General features: G+C 41.9%; 1 long non-coding RNA gene across 1 annotated transcript; it reads left to right on the forward strand.

The window, feature by feature from the left end:
- Positions 1–14,414: 14,414 nt before the first annotated feature.
- On the forward strand, positions 14,415–16,063 carry LOC108593947 (uncharacterized). The gene is made up of 3 exons (XR_001914587.4): positions 14,415–14,474; positions 15,498–15,638; positions 15,770–16,063. It is a non-coding gene; the product is annotated as an uncharacterized LOC108593947 (long non-coding RNA).
- The last annotated feature ends 212 nt before the right edge of the window (positions 16,064–16,275 follow it).

Raw genomic sequence — 16,275 nt, forward strand, 5'->3', positions numbered from 1 at the left:
AGCTCTTGGACTGGCAGACATCTCCATAGATATATCTATTATCTAATAAAGATATTAGATGTGACACCAAAAGCACGATCCATAGAAGAAAAAATGGATACATTGCACTTCATTAAAATTAATGTTTTCTCCTTAAAAAACAATGTTAAGAGTAAAAATACAAGCCACAAAGTCGGGGAAAAAAAAAACCTGTAAATGACATATCTGATAAAGTACTTGTACCCAAAATATGCACAGGAATATCAAAACTCAATAATAAGAAAATCCAATTTAAGAAATTATTTTAATATATATTTTACAAAAGAAGATATACAGATAGCAAATAAGCCCATGAAAAGATATTGAATATTATTAATCATTGGGAAATGCAAATTAAAACAAAATGAGATACCACTACACACCTATTAGAATGTCTAATTTTAGAAGACTAACCATAAGCACTGATGAGGATTTGGAGCAACTGGAACTCTCACACCCTGCCAGTACATAAATGCAAAACTACTTTGGAACACAGTTTATCAGTTTTTTAAAAAGTTAAATATACATCTGCCTTATGCCCCAGTCATATAATTTTTAGACATTTCTCAAGGGAAATAAAAGCCTATGTTCATTCAGAGATATACATGCATATTCATTGAGCTTTATTTGTAATAGCCAAAAACCAGAAACAGCCTAAATGTCCAGCAACAAAAGAATGGACCAAAAAAAAAATGTTTACTACGTAGCAGTTAAAAGCAATGAATCACTGACACACACAGTTGCATTAAAAAAGAAGAGGAAATGAATTAATGATAAATGTAACAAAGATTACTGCTGTGAACTGAACGCGAGCCCGGGAATCCCGTCCAGCGAGAGGGTCCCAAACCTGGAAAAGAGCGTGCGCCGGAAAAAAAAGAGATAGAAAAGAGCGAGGTCTGGAGGGCTACATGCCCTATGCCCATGCAGCAATTTTATTTTTGCAATATGTTTCATTATATGTTTTTCTGAAGTTAAAGTTGTTTACGCCAGATCAACGTACTTAAGTTACAGTAAGCAAGTTACACCCACTAAGTTACGCCCAGTAAGTAAGTTAATCCCAGTAAGTCAGTTACACCCAGTAAGTTATGGTAAATTACCAAGTGTAAATACTTAAGATAATGTTTTACAATGAAGGTAACAAGGGTCCAAAATGAACACAATCAGGCAATAAACCATAAGGAGCCCAAAGTAGACACAATGCCTCCCAAGTCCTCATATCCATAAAGTAATGTCTGTTAATTATTTTGGATAACATATAGTCCCTTTCTCGATTCCTGCTTTCCCTCAGCTCGACAACCCCAACCGGGGATCTGTGTCCGGGCTCTAGCTCACCGTATGGTGAGGCCCATTTCCTAGGGGCCTCACACGGGAGCGATCCCCACAGGTCTCCCTTAGTTTAACCTCAGAATAATTAGGCTAAGTCAAAGAAGTGAGACCCTGCTCCCTAAAGGAGTATATACTTCATGGTTCAATCTGTATAAAATTCTATAAAATGCAGAATAATATATGATAACAAAAAGCGATTGCCTGGAAATGGCGAGAGGACAGAGGAGTCAGAATCAACCAGGAGAGATTACAAAGATGCACAAGGACATTTTTGAGGGTAGAGGATATCTTGAGTGTGGTAATGGTTTCACAGTTGTATGCCTATGTTAGCAGTTATCAAATTGTATGCTTTAAATATGTACACTTCGTTGTGTATTAATTATGCCATAATAAAGTTATTATAAAAAGCAGTTTCCGGCAACAGTAGTCACTCAATAAACATTTGTAAACTGGTCGTTGACTTTCTTGGACTGTGACTTCTTAGCAGTTAGGGATTGATTCGTTCGTACGTGTTTATGTAATACCTGGCAAAATACCATGTTGAAATAAGTGCTCAATAAATGTTATTTTCAGAATGTTATGGACTAAGCTCAGTGGCTCATGCCTGTAATCCCAGCAGTTTGGGAGGCCGATATGGGTGGATCACCTGAGGTCAAGATCAGCCTGGCCAACACAGTAAAACCTTGTCTCTACTAAAGATACAAAAAGTTAGCCGGGTGTGGTGGCACTCAGCTACTTGGGAGACTGAGGCAGGAGAATCACTTGAACCTGGGAAGGCAGAGGTTGCAGTGAGCTGAGATCACAATATTGCACTCCAGCCTAGCTCAAAAGAGCAAAACTCCCATGTCAAAAAAAAAAAAAAGAAAGTTATCATCTATTACCGATCCATCAAATTAATGTCATTAAGTGAGACTAAAGATAATATATTTTTTCTAACAAAATGTTTAACTTCATTAGCAATTTAAAAATACAAATTAAAATAATGAAATACTGTTCTTAACCTTTCAGTTTGGAAATAATTTTAAATGATAGAATAAGCACGCTGTTTCATATTTGGAAAAACAAAAGAAGCTATTTTCATTTCTAAAGCATGTTATGGTCAGGCACAGTGACTCACGCCTGTAATCCCGGCACTTTGGGAGGCCAAATCACTTGAGGTCAGGTGTTCAAAACCAGCCTGGCCAACATGGTGAAACCTCATCTCTACTAAAAATACAAAGAAATTAGCCGGGCATAGTGACATGCACCTGTAATCCCAGCTACTCAGGAGGCTGAGACAAGAGAATCACTTGAACCCAAGGGGGCAGAGGTTGCAGTGGGCCATGATTGTGCCACTGCCCTCCAGTCTGGGCAATAGAGCAAGACTCTGTCTCAATAAATAAACAAACAAAAAAACTATCATACCTACTTGACAAAAGATTGGGAGCATAGGTGCTCTCTCTTACTCTGCTAATTAGATGTAAACAGAGAGAAATTTTCTGTTGGACAATTTTAATAAATATCAAAAGCATTAACAACTTAAGAACCCTTTGATCCAACTGTCCCACTTCTAGAAATGTATGCTAAAAAAACAAGATTGCACACAAGGATTTAGTTACAAGATTCTTCATCACTATATTGTTTATAATACCAAAAATTAGAATTGACCTACAAAGCCAGCAGTGAGATTGGTTAATAAACACTGCTATATTCATTCCATAAAATACTATTTTGACATAAAAAATGGTATAGTAAATGAACTAACTTAGTTCAAAATAATAGGTTTGTGTGAGCCAGTTGTGTGCACCTATAGTCTCAGCTATTCGGGAGGCCAGCCTGAGCAACATAGCGAGACCGTGTTTCTAAATAATAATAATAATTGGCTTGTTAAAAGAATGAAAAGACAAGACACAGACTGGAAGAAAATATACGAAAAATATGAATCTGGTAAAGAATATGCCTCCAAAATATACAATGAATTCTTAAAACTCAACAATAAGAATTACAAACAATTGAATTTCTTAATATAAGCAAAAGGTCTGTACAAAGATGATAAACAGATGCAAAATATGAACGTGGAAAGATGTCATCAGGGAATGGTGTACTGAAAGAACAGTGAATTACTGCTACACTCCTATTAGAAAATAGCAAAATGCAAAACACTGACAACACCCAACGCTGGCGAGGATGTGGAACAACAGGAACTCTCATTCACTGCTGGTAGATGTGCGAAATGTGCAGTCACAAAGCTAAACATGGTCTTACCATGTGATCCAGCAATCGTGCTTATGTCCACACAAAAACCTGTACTTGAATTTTCAACAACTTTATTCGTAGTTAACAAAACCAGAAAGGAAGGAAGATGCCCCTAAATAGGAGAGTGGATAAACAAATGGTGGCATATCCACACAATGGAATAGTATTTGATAAAAAGAAATGAGCTAACAAGCCATCAAAAAACATGAAGGAAATTTAAATACATATTCCTAAGTGACAGAAGCCAGTCTGAAAGGCTATGTTTCCTACTATAAGATATTCTCAAAGAGGTAAAACTATAAAGAGTAAAAAGATCAGTGGTCACGATGTGGGAGGAGGAGAGGGATTAGTAGATGGAGCACAGGGGACTTCTAGGGCAGTAAAACTCTTTTGTATGATATTGTAATGGTGGTGTTATTATAATACATTTGTATACAATTATAATGGTAATATTAAACATTTGTTAAACCCCACAAAACTATGCAACCCAAAAAGTGAGCCCCAATGTAAATGATGGACCTTAGTTAATACTAATATATCAACATTGGTTCATCATTTGTAACAAAGGTACTATACACTAAAGCAAGATGTTAGTAATAGGGAAAACTGTGTGGAGTGTGGAGGGCTGGGGAGGGGACTCTCCGTACTGCTGCTCAATTTTTCTATAAATCCAAAACTGCTCTAAGAAGTAAAGCCTACTAAAATGTTTTTTTAAATAGGCTTACACACATTTGTTAATTTGAAAAAGGGCTGAAATAAATATGCAACTGCTTTTAGGACTGGCTAGACTGAATGCTGATTTTCTTTATTGTTGTTTATCTTTGCTTTCTTACAAAGAAAGAAGTGATGGTCTTGTGATTCTTAAGAAAGGAAAATCAGTTGTTTAAAAAAGTATTGCAGTCATGTTCCCTCCCTTCCGTGGCTGCAGCCCACCCTGGGCCACTGTATCACTGAAGGTAGCCTGTGTCACATTTGTTGCCCGGTGGGGACATAATGCCTACCTCATAGGAAAGAATGAGGCATAAATAAGGTAATTCTTCAAGGGTACTTTGCATAGAGCCTGATGCTACTAAACACAATAAAAGATCACTGATGCTATTTCCTCACATCCCCATGGAAGGTCTCCCATCCCCATTCCCACCCCTATCCAACACTGACAGCCTTGTCACACTATCTGACTTGGGACCACCAGTACTAATCTCATCGTTCCCTTTTACCTGTTGAAGGGACTTACCATGAGAAGCCCAGGAATCTGAGGACATTCCAAATGTTCTGAAATTTAGTGCCCAAGAAACTCTATAAAATTCTCTTTTCTAATTCTGTTACTCACCCCTTCCAGACTCTTTTGGTATTCAGGGTGGATGATTTAAAAAAAAAAAATCCCAATGTCCTTTATCTCTTATCAGACCATGCTTTACACTTTCTGGCTCTTACTCAAACTCGGCTCTCTAATTTCCCCCTCAGCCCTCATAAGTGAGGGCTGTTACTTCTCAGCTCACTGTTCCTTCCTCTCTTTGTAGTATCCATTTGGCAAAACCACAATCCTGTTTAAATCCAACTGTCTGCCTATGCCCTGCCTGCACCATATAACTGCTCACGGTTAGGAAAAAAACCACAAAACCATGCCTATTGGGCTTCCTTTCAATTAGATGTGACCACAGATTTCAAGTGAGCTTTTAAGGTGGCTCAGCAACCATTTCTCTTATTCATTCTCTCACTCTTATGGAACTATGTTATGCCTTTGGCCACCTCAAACTTCCAAAATCTCTTTCCCCAGTCTTCACTCTTAGCTCACTGTCTTTCTTCCTATTTCACTGAAAAAAGAAATGAAAAGGATTAGAATCAAAGCTCCTAACACATTTACTTACCTGCATGGTGTACCTTCAGTTCATACTAGTTAGTAGTCTCTACTTTTAGTTAAGATCAATTCCTCTGCCTAAGCACTAAATGGTATCACCTCTACCTACCAGGAAATTTTCTCTTCCAAGTCCTTCAGCAGCAATTGTTTTCCCCTTGTATTGGATCATTCTTATCAGTATATAATGCTTTCATGATTTTTATCTCATTTTAAAAAATCTCAAAACCTACCCTTTTCCTCCAGCTACTGTCCAATTTCTCTCCCTTTTAAAAAAAATATAGCACAGCTGGATGCAGTGGCTCATGCCTGAAATCCCAGCACTTTGGGAGGCTGAGGCTGGCGGATCACCTGAGGTCAGGAGTTGGAGACCAGCCTGGCCAACATGGTGAAACGCTGTCTTTACTAAAAATACAAAAATGAGCTGGGCATGGTGGTGCTTGCCTGTAATCCCAGCTACTTGGGAGGCTGCAGCACAAGAATTGCTTGAACCCAGGAAGCAGACGTTGCAGTGAGCTGAGATCATGCCACTGCACTCCAGCCTGGCCAACAGAGAGAGACTCCATCTAAATAAAAATAAAAAAGATATAGCTACTTTATTGAGATATAATTCATATACCATATAATTTGCCAACTTGAAATGTACATTTTGATGATTTTTAATTCCTTCACAGAGTTAGCCAACCATCACCACAATCAACTTAGAACATTTTCATCATCACCCAAAGAAACACCATACCCTTTAGCAGTCACTCCCCATTTCCTCCCAACCACCCCGGCCTTAAGCAACAACTAATATATTTACTCTCCCTATAGATTTGCCAATCCTGGACATTAATATGAATGGAATCATGTAATATGTTGGTTACTGTGACTGGCTTCTTTTGTTTAGCATAAAGTTTTCAAGGATCATCCATATTGTAGCATAAATTAGTAACTCATCCTTTTTTATTGCCAATGAATACTCCATTGTAAGGATAAACAACATTTTATCATCAATCGTTGGCCACTTGGGCTGTTTCTTCTTTTTGGCTATTATGAATAATGTTGTTATGAATATTCATGTAGAAAAAAATTTTTTGAGTCGAGGTCTCACTCTGTTACTCATGCTGGAGTTCAGTGGCATGATCATAGCTCACTGCATCTTCCAACTCCTAGGCTCAAGCTATCCTCCTACCTCAGTCTCCTGAGTAGCCAAGATTATAAGCACACGCCACCACACCTGGCTAATTTTTAAATTTTTTTATAGAAACGCGGTCTCATTATATTGCCCAGGCTGGTCTCAAATTCCTGGCCTCAGGAGAGTCTCCCACCAAAGCCTCCCTGAGCTGCTGGAATTACAGGTGTGAGCCACCATGCCTGGCTGTCTTTAACTTTCTTGATAACATCACTTGAAACATAACAGTTTTAAATTTTGCTGATGTTCTATTCGCCAAATTATTTAATTTGTCATTTGTGCTTTTGCTATCAAATCTTAGAAGTCTATGACTAACCCAAAGTCACAAAGACTATATTTTCTTTGAAGACTTAGAATGTTAGCTCTTACATTTAGGTTTATAATTCATTTTGGGTTAATATTTGTGTATGGTATAAGGGAGAGATCCAATCTTTTTGTTTTGCATTTGGATATCCAGTTGATCCATCACTGCTCATGAAAAAGACTATTCTTACTCAATTGAGTTGATCCCCCTGTCAAATATCAATTGACTGTAAATGTGAGGACTTCTAGATGCTCATCTGGTCCATCGATATATGTCTATCCCTCCGCCAGTACTACACTGTATTCATTATTGTAACTTTATAGTAAGTTTTGAAATTATGAAGAATGAGTTATCCAACTTTGCGTTTTCAAGACTGTTTTGGCTATTCTGGATCCCTTGCATTTCTGTAGAAATGTTAGTTAGCATCAGCTTATTAATTTGTGCAAAAAAAAAAAAAAGCCAGCTAGGATTTTGATGGGATCTCACTGAATCTGTAGATCAATTTGTAGATGGGGAGTACTGACATCTGCTATGGTTTGAATATGTGTGTTTTCCCAAAATTCATATGCTAGAACCCAAGATCCAATGTGATTATATCAAGAGGTGGATGGCCAGGCACTGTGGCTCATACCTGTAATCCCAGAACTTTGGGAGGTGGAAGCAGGTGGATCATCTGAGGTCAGGAGTTTGAGATCAGGCAGAAGTTTGAGACCAACATGGTGAAACCCCATATCTACCAATAATACAAAAAAATTAGCCAGGTGTGGTGGTGGGTGCTTGTAATCCCAGCTACTCAGGAGGCTGAGGCAGGAGAATCGCTTGAACCCGGGAGGTGGAGGTTGCAGTGAGCCAAGATTGTGCCATTGCACTCCAGCCTGAGTGACAAGAGTGAAAATCTGTCTAAAAAAAAAAAAAGGCTAGGGTTAGTGGCTCACACCTGTAATCCTAGCACTTTGGGAAGCTGAGGCAGGTGGATTGCCTGAGCTCAGGAATTTGAATACAGCCTGGGCAACATGGTGAAACCCTCATCTCTACTAAAATACAAAAAAAAAATTAGCCAGGCATGGCAGCATGAGCCTGTAGTCCCAGCTACTCAGGAGGCTAAGGCAGGAGAGTTGCTTCAACTCAGGAGGTGGAGGTTGCAGTGAGCTGGGCAACTGCACTCCAGCCTGGGTGACAGAACGAGATTCCATCTCTAATATAATAAACACACAAAAAAAGAGGTGGATGTGGAGTCCTGATAAAGCAACATCGAGGAAGGGGCCCCAGGTTGGAGAGAACAATTGTTCGGAGAAATGGCTAACCGCAAACGACCCACTGGTACAACATTCTGTTCACAGATACCTTGCTCCATACATAGCCCTAACAGCACGACCTTATCTGCACACCTTAGCCACATGTAGTCCCCTTCAGTGTGACCCTATAAAACTTCCCTCCAGACTCTGCCTCTTGGCAGACAGCCCTTTCTCTGCTGTGCTGCCTGTTGTACTCTCGGTTTCTCTAATAAACCCACCTTCCTTTACTCACAACTCTCTTGGTAAATTATTTTATTCCCTGGGATGCCAGCTCCCTCCAGTCACAACCCATGATATTTTGGTGCCCCACATGGGAACTCTCCCCTTCTCCTCCCTTCAACTGCAGCCTTTTGGCAAACAGTGTCTGAGCCTGGAGACAACTGACAGCCCCTCCCTTGCAGAGCAGAAGGTCCTGGTGGAAAGACATCTGACTGCTGCCCAGTTGGATGAGAGTTTAGAGATTTTATTTTCAGTCTTTTAGCTGACAATCTCTAATATCCCTCTGGCAAGTGATGGCAACTGGCCAGGGCCACTCCCTAGTGTAGCCTGACATCCAGGAGGTGAACAGATTTGGTTGCCTTGCCTGAAAGGGAGGAAGGTTCTCTCCTATCCTTTCTGGTCAAAAGTCCCCTATGCGGGACATAATTGATGGTGGCAGCTTGACCAGGGAGAATCAACACATGTTTTGAGGAATTCAAACCCACTCTTTCTCACTCTAAATTATTCCATGAGGACAGCCACCAGCCAGCTCTGGATGTGTTAAGCCAGGTGATCCCAAACAGCACGAGATGGTGAGTCTTCCTTCAATCTTTCCCCCTTGTTCCTGGATTGAGCACTCAGCCTAATTTGTACCTGCACTGACCTGGGGTTGCTCACATAACACCCCAGTTCCAGGAGAGCCTTTCTAGTAGGTGAGCTGCCCCTTCGGAAAGTGCATCTCAGAGTCCTTCAGTGAACCTCAGGGGAGCCCTTTTCCCTCAGTGGGATGCCCTCCAAAACAATGGTTTGTGTCCCCAGCAGACATTCTTTCCTGGACCCACCATGGGACAAAGCCCCACCATTCCTTCAGACTCACCCCTGGGCTGCATTTTAAAGCACTGGGATAAATTTGACCCTCAGACTCTCAAAAAGAAACACGTAATTTTCTCATGTGACACAAAATGGTCACTTAATAAATTTCCCAACCAGGAGGGCTGGGTGAGACTCTTGTCTCCAATGCTATTTTACAGCTTGACCTCTTCTGACATAATTTCTCTAAATGATCTGAAATTCTCTATGTCCAGATTTTCCTGTCTCTTGGGATTCCAGTCCCTGCCAAACCTGTCAAATGGGCTTGGCCAAATCCTCTGGCCCCACTGACTCTCCTGACATTCTAAACCACACTTCCGTTACTCTCTTCCATTCTCTCCAACAGCTGGACTGATTGAGGCCACACATTCTTCCCCTGACAAACCACTTTTATTTATTTTGAGACGGAGTCTCACTCTGTTGCCAGGCTGGAGTGCAGTGTGATCTCAGCTTACTGCAACCTTCGCCTCCCAGATTCAAGTGATTCTCCTGCCTCAGCCTCCTGAATAGCTGGGACTACAGGTGTGCACCACCACACCCAGCTATTTTTTGTATTTTTCGTAGAGATGGGGGTTTCACCACGTTAGCTAGGATAGTCTCGATCTTCTGACCTTGTGATCAGCCTTCCTTGGCCTCCTGAAGTGCTGGAATTAGAGGTGGGAGCCACAGCAGCAGCCATAGCACCCAGCCTCTCACAAACCACTTTTATGTTCAATTACACGTACTCCATCTGCTTCTTCTCTCTTACCTTCCCTAGATATCCCAACCTGGGATGTCATTTTTCCGTGCCTCCTCCTTATGAGGAGCCGTTCTCCTTCTTTTCGGCACTGGCATCTCAACTTACTTGTCAAACGTGTGTCTTCTAGAATTCAGCACCTTCGCCTTCAAATGCTGCAAACAGTATATCAGTCTCTCCCCAAAGATGACTGCTACCTTCTCTGCTGTGCTACCTGCTGCACTCTTGTAATGTATCTTCACACTTTTTCTAAAATAATCTACCTTCCTTTACCCATAATTTTCTTGGCAAATTCTTTTAATCACCTGTGATGCCAGCCCCAGCCAGTCTCAACCTGCAACACTGGAGCCTTTAGGAGGTCATTAAGTCATGAGATCAGTGGGATTCGTATCCTTATAAAAGGGCTGGAGGGAACTAGCTAGATTCCTTTGCCCTTTCACCTTTGCCGTTTGAGGACATAGCATTCAGTCCCTCTGTCATGCGAGGATGCAGCAACAAGGCACCATTTGGAAGTAAAGAGCAGCCCTCATGAGACACTGAACCTGCTGGTGTCTTGATCTTGAATTTCTCAGCCTCTAGAACTGTAAGAAATACATTTATATTCTAATTACCCAGTCTGTGGCATTTGTTACAGCAGCACAAAACAAATTAAGATACCATCTTAACAATATTAAGTCTTCCTATCAGTGAACGTAAAATATCTTTTGATATATAAAGGTCTTAATTTGTTTTAATAATTTTTGTGGTTTTTGGAGTGTAAATCTTGAACTTCATTTGTCAAATATATTCCTAAGTACTTGATTCTTTTTGATGTTACTGTAAATGGAATTGTTTTCTTCATTTTATTTTCAGACTGTTCATTGCTAGTGTATGGAAATACTATTAATGTGTATAATTGATCTTGTAGCCTGTGACCTTGTTGAACTTATTAATGTTAATATTTTTAGTGAAATCCTTATGATTTTCTATATACAAGATCATGCCATCTAAGAAATAGAGATAGTTGGCTGGGCGTGGTGGCTCACGCCTGTAATCCCAGCAGTTTGCGAGGCAAAGGTGGGTGGATCACCTGAGGTTGGGAATTCAAGACCAGCCTGACCAACATGGAGAAACCCCATCTTTACTAAAAGCATAAAATTAGCCGGGAGCGCTAGCACATGCCTGTAATCCCAGCTACTCCAGAGGCTGATGCAGGAGAATTGGTTGAACGCAAGAGGCGGAGTTTGCAGTGAGCCAAGATTGCACCATTGCACTCCAGCCTGGGCAGCAAAAGCAAAACTCCAAAAAAAGAAAAAGAAAAAGAAATAGAGATAGTTTTCCTCTTGCTTTCTAATCTGGATATTCTTTACGTCATTGCATTGCTTAAATTCCCTGGCTAGATCCTACAGTATAATGTTGAGCAGAAGCTGCAAGAGCAGATATCCTTGTCTTATTTCTTATGTTAGGGAGAAAGCATTCAGTATTTTGCCATTAAGAATGATGTCAGCTGTGGATTTTTTTAGATGTCCTTTATCAGGCTTAGGAATTTCCCCACTATGCCCAGTTTGTTGAGTATTTTTATTGTTAAGGGACGTTGGGTGTTCGTTTTTAAAATGCTTTTTCAGCCTCTGTTGAGATGATCATGTGATTTTTTTGTCCTCTATTCTGTTAATACTGTATAGTGGATGGATTACATTAAATGACTTTCATATGTTAAACTGACCTTGCATGTTTGGGATAAATCCCACTTGGTCGTGGCTTATAATCCCTTTTATATGATGCTGGATTCAGTCTGCTAGTATTTTGTTGGAGATTTTTACATCTTTATTTGCACCCAACTGTTAGGTTCCACTAATTATCAACAAATTGCTTTACTGTTGTATGCTTTAACCTGGGGTGCAAATTGCTCCATAGTCTGATCCACTGAAATGTGGGCCCTTTTGCAGGGATAGTTTTGAAAGACTGTCTTTGAGGTTTGTCCTGACCCAGGAAGGGTGCTCTTGGCTGTCTTTTCCCCTGGTTCTTTCCGGTACTCTAGCTAGCCTACAGTTTAGCTTATTGTTCTCACACGGCTACCAGCCTTCTTTTAATTGCTTACCACCAGCCTCTTCATTGTTTTCAAAAAGTGCCCCTAAGCTTGAGCTCCCCACACTTGGTTCCAAATAAAGTCAGTTCCCTTGGGGAAAGCATAGACACTCTTTGCTCTTACGGTCTACTTCTCTTATGTGCAAAATCTCTGTACTACTGCTTCCAACTTGGTGCAGAGACAGTGGCCTGCTTGTTTCAGAGTGACTGCCTCTGCAGGGCACATCACGGAGGTGGTCAGCCTCTTGTGTTTCTGGCTTGCTTCTCCTCATGTGGAACCTCTGCCCTATGAGTGAACTAGGGTTAGGGTGATTGGGGCCCCAGTATTACTGTAACCACCCAAGGGGTTCTTCCTGCCTGCAGCATAAAGAAAGATGACAGTTTTGCAGTAAAGAAAGAGTTTAGTAGACACAAGGCCAGTCATACCACCTGGGAGAAGGAGTTGGTGCTCAAGTTATCTCATCCCAAACTGATAGATTAGAGGTTTTTCAGAAGCAGTTTATGGGAAAGGGGAGGGGTGGCTAGACTTGTTGCGGATTGATTGGGCGGCAGATGAAATCGAGCGGGTTGAAGCTATCCTCCTGTGGGCTGCATTGCTTCTCGCTAGGGCCACAGGAATTGGGTTGGTAGGTCCAGGTGGAGCCATGGTTGTTAGACATGTGAAAAACCTGAAAAGATATCTCAAAAGTGTCGGGGTCCGGCACGTCTGCCGGGGGACTACTGACCTGCAGGAGTCCCCAGGACCGCCAACGTAGATGTCTCGTTCAACCTGAGGGAGAGAGTGCGCGGAAATGAAAGAAAATAGAAAAGCGGAGTCTGGAGGGCTGGCTTAGGCTATGTCCAAGCAGCAATCTTATTTTTGCAATATGTTTCCTTATATACTTTTCTGAAGTCAAAGTTGTTTACACCATATCAACATACTTAAGTTACAGTAAGCAAGTTACGCCCACTAAGTTATGCCCAGTAAGTAAGTTAATCCCATTAAGTAGGTTACGCCCAGTAAGTAGGTTACTTTCAGTAAGTAGGTTACTTTCAGTAATTAGGTTACGCCCAATAGATCAATGTAAGTAAGTTACAGTCACACCCAGTAAGCTATGAGAAGTAAGTTACAGTTACACCCAGTAAGTTACAGTAAGTAAGTTACCAAGTGTAAATACTTAAGTTAATATTTTACAATGAAGGTAACAAGGGTCCAAAATGAACACAATCAAGCAATAAACCATAAGAAGCCAAAAGTGGACACACTGACTCCCAAGTCCTCATATTCATAAAGTAATGTCTGTTAACTATTTAGAATAACATAGTCCCTCTCTCAGTTCCTGCTTTCCCTCAGCTCGACTCCCCCAACCGGGGATCTGTGTCCGGGCTCAAGCTCACCATATGGCAAGGCCCATTTCCCAGGGGCCTCACACAGGAGCGATCCCCACAGATTCCCTCACAAAAGGCCAATCTACAATAGTGGTGTTATCTGCAGGCATAATTGGGGAAGTGGCATATCTTATAACCTCTAAAGTAATGGCTGACAATTGCTTGTGTCTGGGCCTTAGCAGGATTTAGGCTCCCTTCTCCCGAGCCTGATGGCTTCCCAAGAGCTTTGTTGAGTTTTGGGCAAGGCCCGTTATCATCTAAACAATACCCTAAGTGTCTTGCAAAGTTAGCTCGGCCCAATAGCCCAGGAATAGTTAAGGGAAAGTCAAGATCCAGGGTGGACTAGCTCAGATCTCTTTCACTCTCATAATTTTCTCATTGACACAATCTTTGCAAAGGCGGTTTCATTCTTGGCTTGCCACTCCTGGATAGAGCCTCTAACCTAAAATGGGATCTGGGTGAAGAAAGAGAGCCTCTAACCTCTTGGCAGCACCTGCCTGGAATTTAGCTTCTGAAACAGAGTTTGGGGGTAACAGAAATGCTGGTGGTCTGCCCCTAACAAGGAGATGGCACAGTGCTTGGCTGGCAGCCCGGTCTTCATGGCCACAGCTACCCAAAGTGGAGCATCTGTGCTGCTGCGCTGGGGGAAGTGGGCAAGAGAGGGAGCAGACTGCAGCTTAAGTGCCATAGACTCTCTCTGTTCTTACTGAGATTCTGTAGAGTTTCTTGAATAAATGTTTCTTCAATTACTGCACGCCCTTAGGACAATTTCCAGGGACTTTAAAAAGTTGTTGTTTTTCAAAATAATTTCACCAGTTGCGGTTGTTTTGTTGGGGAGAGGTGTTTGGAGCTCTTCACTTTGACACAGCCAAGTATAAAGGGATCACCAGAAAACCTCCAACCAATCTGTGCCCTGGGAGGAGTGCACACTGGGGTGGAGCCTCGGGAAGGGCAAGTTCCTACCGTTTGTAGGGCGGTGGAGCCTGGCCTCTCCTGTTCTGGGTGGAACCTGGGATTCAATCTGTGAGGTGAGAAGACTAGTAGCAGGACACTTGCTCTGCTGATTCCCTGATTCCCTGTTTCCTGGGCAGGGTGCAGGAGTGTTGGGTGTGGGAGCTTTCAGGTAGATTTAAAATTTTCTGGTTGAGAATTAGTTGAATTTATTTAAAGACCTGGAAGTGTCTGGGTTGTGGTAAGAGGTTGTGGAGACCAAAGTTCCATCATGCAGATAAAGTCTCCAGGTAGCAGGCTTCAGAGACACTAGATTATAAACGCTTTTTGTCAGACTCGAAGATCTGTGTTGATATTAATGTCGGGGAGTTATAATGAGGCATGCCTGATCCTTGCTTTGCATCATGTCCTGAACCAGTCTCTCGGGTTAAATTTTAAGAACACCCTGGCCGAGGGAAGGTCCGTTCAGATGGCTGAGAGGCCGTAGAATTTTATTTCTGGTTTACACTTACTTCCTTGTGATCTTGTAAATGAGCAGCTTGGCTTCAAGCTGCATTTTAAAACTTTGTTTTCTTTCCTCCTTTCTCCACAATCTGAAGATACAGCTTTGAGACAAACCGCATATGTGTTTCCTTTCATCTTGAAATACAGCCTTGGAATGTGCTGATTCTCCACTCCTTTCCCTTTCCCACTTTATGTTCCCATGCCTTATGCACATTTATTTGCCCAAATGCTTGTTAAACACATACCATACTCTATCCGGCCATGTATTTCCTTAGAAGTTTCAGGGTCGGGATCCTGGTGTTGCAGTAGGTAGTCAGACAGGAGCAGGGCAGGAGAGACTCCCCCACTCCACAACAGGAATGTCAGGCGACCATCAGGTGATGGTCACACTGTCTGTCTCACTGTCACACTGCCTGGAGCCAGGAAAAGGCAGTCTCCCAATAGATAGAAAAACCTGAAATATCGCCATTCCAGGTCTGCTTCCTGATAAGCTGAGCGGCTTCCTGATAAGATCTCAGGAGTTGGGCAAGTGGGCTCAAGCCTGCTCACTAAGAGGCAAAATGGCAGAGTTTAACTGGTATATGACCTTGTTACAGGAACTCTCAACCAGGAGGAGAATAATGCCTCAAGCGAGCATGTGCACAACTTCAGTAAACACACTGTGCCTGTGGCCTCTCCCAGCTGCTGGCAGGCCACCACTCATGTGGAATGCCAATGTATAGAACCCCAAGCCAAAGGTCAGACCATGCAGTTGATCTCTCAAGTCACCCATTTGGCACTTTTCTGAGTGTACTTTACTTCTTTTCGTTTCTACTCTAATACTTTTTTATTTTTTGAGACTGAGTTTCGCTCTTTTGCCCGGCACCAGGTTGGAATGCAGCGGCCCGATCTCGGCTCACTGCAACCTCCGCCTCCCAGCTTCCAGCAATTCTCCTGACTGAGCCTCCCGAGTAGCTGGGACAACAGGCGTCCACCACCATGCCCAGCTAATTTTTGTATTTTAGTAGAGAAGGGGTTTCACTACGTTGGCCAGGATGACCTCGATCTCTTTGACCTCGTGATCCTCCCACCTCGGCCTCCCAAAGTGCTGGGATTACAGGTGTGAGCCACCATCCCTGGCCTACTCTAATACTTTTAAATAAACTTTTGCTCCTGATCTAAAACTTGCCTTGGTCTCTCACTCTGCCTTATGCCTCTTGGTTGAATTCTTTCTTCTGAGGAGGCAAAAACTGAGGTTGCTGCAGATTTGCTACGACTAACACTGATATTGTATTAGTTAGGGTTCTCTAAAGGGGCAGAATTAACAGGATGTATGTCTATATGAAGGGGAGTTTATTAGGAGAATTGACTCACATGATCACAAGGTGAAGTCCC

This window comes from Callithrix jacchus, chromosome 10 (assembly GCF_049354715.1).
Source record: "Callithrix jacchus isolate 240 chromosome 10, calJac240_pri, whole genome shotgun sequence".
NCBI classification, from domain to species: Eukaryota; Metazoa; Chordata; class Mammalia; order Primates; family Cebidae; genus Callithrix; species Callithrix jacchus.